The sequence below is a fragment of the Balaenoptera acutorostrata genome, chromosome 13, assembly GCF_949987535.1.
Source record: "Balaenoptera acutorostrata chromosome 13, mBalAcu1.1, whole genome shotgun sequence".
Lineage (NCBI taxonomy): Eukaryota > Metazoa > Chordata > Mammalia > Artiodactyla > Balaenopteridae > Balaenoptera > Balaenoptera acutorostrata.
The window spans coordinates 22,642,667-22,649,750 of record NC_080076.1 but is presented as its reverse complement, the minus strand read 5'-3'; positions in this window follow the sequence as shown (position 1 = coordinate 22,649,750).

Genomic DNA, 7,084 nt, shown 5'->3' with positions numbered 1-7,084 from the left:
TTTACAATACGTGAGATAGTCAAAGATACAACCCATACCCAAGGAAGGCCTTGCTCTCTACAGAGAAGAAATGGTGCTCTCTAAGGAGCTGGCTGTTATGGCGGCCTTACTTCCTGGTACACAGCTGGGAGGCAGCACACCCAGCGCGGGGGGCCTGGGTGTCCTCGGGGTAGGGCCTGCTCCAGTATGAGCTCTTATACTTATTAACTGTGTGATGTTGGGCTGCCAGTTTTAACTTGTGTAGTTTTCAGCTCCTCATCTGTGAATGGGAAGAGCAGTACTTCACAAGGTTCTTATGAGGATTAAGTGAGATAACATTTAAGGTGCCTGGACTAAAGCCTGGCACATAATAGGCATATAAGTGATGGCTGCATGCTCTCTTCCCACCCACATGAAATCCAGCCTCTTCCCAGAAAGGCACACATTCTTTTTTTTTTTTTTAATTAATTAATTAATTAATTTATTTATTTATTTTTGGCTGTGTTGGGTCTTCGTTTCTGTGCAAGGGCTTTCTCTAGTTGCGGCGAGTGGGGGCCACTCTTCATCGCGGTGCATGGGCCTCTCACTGTCGCGGCCTCTCTTTGCGGAGCACAGGCTCCAGACGCACAGGCTCAGTAGTTGTGGCTCACGGGCCCAGTTGCTCTGCGGCATGTGGGATCTTCCCCGACCAGGGCTCGAACCCGTGTCCCCTGCATTGGCAGGCAGATTCTCAACCACTGCGCCACCAGGGAAGCCCCGGCACACATTCTTATTCCCCTGACGTGACCATAAAATGCCGTTTGCTTTGTTTCTCTATTCAGGCTATATAAAGTCTATTTGGACTTCAACCACTTGTAATAGTTTCCAAATTATTAAATATATATCAAATATTATATTATTACAGTAATACATTCTATTAATGTAAAATTAATATGGGTTAATACAATATTAAATATATAAATATATGTACTTATTGGGACTCATACTAACTTTAATTCTAAACTCAGTGGGAAGTGCCCACATTTATAGGATAAAGGAAGAAGAAGTAGTTTAAAAAATAAAGACGGAGGGCATACAACTTTGGATTAAAGCTCCCTCTGAACAGGTACCCCCCCTGGGTGTACTGTTGGGCGCAGAGCAGAGTGGTACTTAACCACCCTAGCTTGGGTATACCATTGTGTCTAATGTGGTGTCATATGACACTTGATTTTTCAATGAATGCATCATACAGTTTTTTCCTAACAAGCTTACCGTCAATTGAGATGCTGGTTTTTTGTTTTTTGTTTTTCCACTCAGCTGAAATCAAATCCCTTCTTTCCAATTCTTTATTTACAGAATTGGATTTTTTTTTTCGGGGGGGGGTGGAGTTAGAGTACAATCCTTTACAAGTATTCTTTTTCATTTTCAATTTTTAGATGAATTTCATTGTTTTATCCTGCTGAGATTGTTTTGAATTTTAAATTCGTCCCCAAGTATATTAGTTATTTCTTCCAGTTTTATGTCACCAGTTAATTTGTTAAGCACGTTAATATTTCTATCCCAAGTATCAGTTAAAAACATTTGCTATGGGGGCAAAGAGAAGCAGAGCCCTATGGTAAGTTACAGGAGAACAGCTTCCAAAATGGGCATGAATTAGCATTGACCAAATAATACAGCACCTCGGTAATAGTTACTATGGATTTACCACCCCGTATTATTGTTTAGGTCAGATTTTAACTTAGGGATTTGACAACAACGTCATGACTACGTGGTAAAAGCCCTCACTGAAATCCAGGTATGATTTATCTGTGACATTTTCCAGCTGCTTCAATCTGTAATAATTTATTCTAAGTGAACCCATGTTGGGTCCTAGTGATCTTACATCCTTTCCTAAGTATTTATAGATCATATATTTAATCATGAATTGTTATCTCCTGCCTGGAACTGATTTCCAGCTCACTTTCATGTAAATCAAGGAAACTTGGCTATTTCCTCTCCTATTCTTTAAAGATTAGAAAAAGTGACCCAGCCATGTCTTTTTGCAAGTAATTTTTGCACTTTAGAAAATATCTGAAACCAGAAATTCTGGGTATTTTTAGCTCATAAGCCCTCTAGGGCTCTGTCCTTATTGGGGATTCTTCTCCTACTGTGCCCCTACTCAAATTATCTTGTCCTATCAGGCTGATTTAATTTCAGTTCCAGAACTTTACACATCCATAATCTCCTCAAATCCTTTGTTGGGTTAATAGTCCCATTGGAGTCCTATTACTTCGAAGAAGTCATCTCTGACCACCTCATTTCCCCCTTCATCTAAATTACTGCAGCATTTTTTTTTGCTATTACATGCATAAAGTTTTAAATTCTAGGCCATAAAATATGTCTAACTTCTTTGTTTAGATAGGACATTGCTTGAAAACAAGAACTCTTTCTTGTCCTTCCTTTTAACCACTAAGTTATCTATACAGTGAGTGTAGAGAAAGGTTTGCTGACTAATAATAACAACAAAACCTTCTTTTCATTGTTCATATCATCACACACCTAGAGTTAGACTTCTGACGGCCTCTACCTCTGCCAGTCAAAAATTAGTTGCAAGGCTGAAACCGAATAAAACCCATAAATTTCATGGTAGGAGAATGCACTTAATAAAGAGCAACTGTTTTTAATTGGTTTAGTTAGGATTCTTTATGTTATAAAAGGTAGACATCCTCCTTAACCTGAATTAAATAATAAAAGAATTAATTGTCTCCTGTAACTGAGGAATCCAAAGTCCAGGCCGGCTTCACACAAAATGACTTATTCCAGTTTCACCAAGAATTCACTTTCTTTCCAGCTTTTCCCTCTAATTTGATAGTTTCAGCTTCATTCTCATTTTCTATATTATTTTCTATTGCTGCTCTAACAAGTCACTACACAATTAGTTTCTTAAAACAACACACATTTCTTATCTTATGGTTCTGGAGGTCAAAATTCTGTAAATGGTCCTATACTGGTACAATTAAGGTATCCAGAGGGTTGTAATCTTCCTGGAGGCTCTCGGGGAGAATCCCTTTCTTACTTTTTCCAGTGCTGGGGCTACTTGCATTCCAGGCAGACCTCTACGCTGTAAGAGGATAAATTTGTGTTGCTTAAGCCACTAAATTTGCCGTGTGTGTGTGTGTGTGTGTGTGTGTGTGTGTGTATGTACAGTTTTACAGGGCTAAAATCAAGATGTCGGTAGAGCTTTATTCCTTCTGCAGGATCCAGGGGAGAGTCTGGTTTTTGGCATCTTCATCTTTCAGAGGCCACATTCCTTGGCCCATGATCCCTTCTAGTAATGGCATCACTCTGCCCTGACCACCTGCTTTCCTCATCACATCTCCTTCTCTATGATTTTATGCCTCCCTCTTCCATTTTCTCAGAACCCTTGTGATACATTGGGTTCAATGGGATAATCCAGGATAATCTCTCTGACTCATGATCCTTAATTTTGTCACATCTGAAAACCCATTTTTCCATGTAAGGTAACATATTCACAGGTTCCAGGGATTAGGATGTGGGTATCTTTGGAGGAGAGAGGAGGGAAATTGTTCCATCTACCACAGGTTCCTCATAGGGATCTGATGGAAGTGCCAAGATTTCTCCTAAATTAGTACCTCTGTTAAAGCTCATTTATATATGTATATTTTTTATTGAAGTATAGTTGATTTACAGTGTTGTGTTAGTTTCTGGTGTACAGCAAAGTGTTTCAGTTATACATATATATACATATTATTTTTTATATTCTTTTCCATTATGGTTTATTACAGGATATTGAATCTAGTTCCCTGTGCTATATAGTAGGACCTTGTTGTTTATCTATTTTATCTATATATATTATATATTATGTATCTGCTAATCCCAAACTCCTAATTTATCCCTCCCCCACTCCCTTTCCCCTTTGTTAACCATAAGTTTATTTTCTATGTCTGTGAGTCTGTTTCTGTTTCATAAATAAATTCATTTGTGCCATATTTTAGATTCCATATATAAGTGATATTATCATATGATATTTGTCTTTATCTTTCTGACTTACTTCACTTAGTATGATAATCTCTAGGTCCTTCCATGTTGCTGCATATGGCATTATTTCATTCTTTTTTAATGGCTGAGTAGTATCCCACTGTGCATATATGTATCACATCTTCTTTATCCATTCATTTGTCCGTGGACATTTAGATTACTTCCATGTCTTGGCTATTGTAAATAGTGCTGCTATGAGCACTGGGGTGCATGCATCTTTTCAAATTATAGTTTTGTCTTGATATATGCCCAGGATTGGGATTTCAGGATCATATAGTAGCTCTATTTTTAGTTTTTAAAGAAATCTCCATGTTGTTCTCCAGAGTGGCTGCACTAATTTACATTCCCACCAACAGTGTAAGAGGGTTTCCTTTTCTCCACAGCCTCTCCAGCATTTGTTATTTGTAGACTTTTTAATGATGGTCATTCTGACCAGTGTAAGGTGGCACCTCATTGTAGTTTTGATTTGTGTTTCTCTAACAATTTAAGCTCATATATTTTCACGATCTAGAGGGAAGAAAGGTTTCTCCTAGCAGTACCCCCAGGAGAGACAGAGAGCTTCTCATTCCTTGAAGCCTCAGAAATGACTACTTTGCTCTGACTGGCTGATGGGCTCAGCTTTGATTTTTATCATCTTGATCAGGAAGATAGTCTCCTCTGCAAGACTAAAGGGACTTAGGATCCACTTCTTCAACTTTGTAGTTGATAATGTGGAAGAGTAGTAGCAAAATGTGGGAGTGGTTACCAGAATAAGGAAGAATGGATTCTGAGCAAAAACGAAAGTAAACAAAAACCAAAATAACCAACAAATGTCAACTAAAATACATCCCTTCACCCCATGACTGTAAATTAGCCAAGGGCAATTACCATGTCTTATCGATAGTTGTATATTCTATATAGATATTACATAGCCCCAAATGTCTAGTATAATAATTGGTGTTCTTAAATAAGTGACTAAATGGTGAATTATTACATTGTCATGTTCACATGATTTGACTTGTAGTATAGTCAAATTCATAGCCTAACAGGTACCATTGGACTAGATGATATTGTTTTGGCAAGTAAATTTCTAGGGCATGTTACAGAAAGTGTCTTTAAAGTCAGGTCATGATATAGGGAGAAGAATAGAAATAGTCTCAGATCATTAATTTTCTGAATTAAGGTAGGACAAGAAATGCAGTTCCATAATGCGGATCCTAAAAGGAATTGCATATTTTTAATCTGACTCATCCTCTTGGGCTAATCTCAGAAAATCATTGTTCCAGATGCCCCCCCTTCCCAAACACACACAAGCACACATAACTTAGGGTACATGTGTTTTGAAGAAATATAGGTACTGATTAATCTCCCTTAAGAGCACAAAAGTGTATCTGCCTATTTTATCACCAGATTAAACCCCAGAAGGGAACTCTCAGCACCAAATGTCATAAAGACTATATGAAGAGGATTCATTACACTAAACTATTACCTGTGGCTCCCATTCCTCTTCTCTTACTCTTTGATCTTTTGGTTTCCTTTTTTCCTGATAAGGAGGCTAGGTTGTAAGCGGGCCTCACACCTCTGAGAGGAGCAGTAAGGAGGTGTTATATTTCCCAAGTATAAATGGCCATGCTGTGAATCAGAAAATATTGAAGCTGTTTCCAAGAAAAGGTACCAAAATCAAGCTGGAGTCATCTGTAAGAAAAAAAAGAGGGCATATTGGGCAAGTGAGTACAAGCAACTGTCAGAAGCTAGTTGTGAAACCAACTAAGTATCTAAGAGGATGAGAATTTGATGATCTTTTTAGAAGCTCATTGGTTGGTGGGCAGATGACCTCAGTGACTCAGGGTACATGAGTCAAGGACCATAGCGAAGAGTAACTTAATCACTATTTGTTCTGTTAGACTGAGCAGTGTCCATTTAAAGGGATTTGAACACCATGGACCATTTTTGGTTCCTACCCTCCCACTCTTTGTGGACATTCTTTTACTGATGAAGAGAATAGAGGACTTCATCACTCTCTCAGAAGAGATTTCAACTCTTTCCTTGTACCACACTTTGTAAACCAGTGGTTCTTTCCATCGTTTTGGCAGAGGGCATGCTTGAATTCATTTTGTGCATCTAATGAAAGCTAAATATTCCCTCCTAAGGAAAAAAGATCATGAGCACAGAAGTCAATCATTTTTCATAAAATTTCAGGTTATTCATGAAATCCCTGAAACTTGTCAGCAGGGACCTTCTAGGAAGAGTCCATGGACCCAGTTAAGAATCCTTGTTCTAGACCCTGAGCCTGTATCTCCAGTTACCTCATCCTCAGCTAAGGGAAGCTTTGAGTATTTTGAGAAATTTGGAGATCACCAAAGACTTCCATTCCATTCTAAAGGACCCATCCATCTAAATTATTTCTGGAGGTTTGATCTGGAAATCACAGGTCTTTTTTTTTTTTTTTTTTTCTTTCAATCTTTCTTTGAACTTTTAATTTAAAAAATTACAAAAGAATTGAAAAGCTGCAAGAATGCTTAATAAACTTATTCTCTTCACTTACATTCACCAATTGTTCACTTTTGTCACATTTACTTTGTGTGTGTGTATGAATGTGTGTATACATATTTTTGCTGAACAATTTTAGAGTAAATTAAAGGTATCATAAATGTCTACCCCTAAGTGTTTCAGTATGTTTATCTTCTAAAACAACAGGATGTTATTTTATATACAATGCAAGTATAAAATAGAGGAATTTTAATATCTTAGAGTACTATTATTTAATATACCACCCATATTCAAATTTTGCCAAGTGTCTTTTTTTTTTTTTTTTGCCAAGTGTCTTTTTTAAACTTTTTTTTTAACATCTTTATTGGAGTATAATTGCTTTACAATGGTATGTTAGTTTCTGCTATATAACAAAGTGAATCATCTATACATATACATATCCCCATATCTCCTCCCTCTTGCGGCTCCCTCCCACCCTCCCTATCCCACCCCTCTAGGTGGTCACAAAGCACCGAACTGATCTCCCTGTGCTATTCGGCTGCTTCCCAGTAGCTATCTATTTTACATTTGGTAGTGTCTATATGTCACAGGTTCTTCTCATCTTAACTTTTTCAAGACA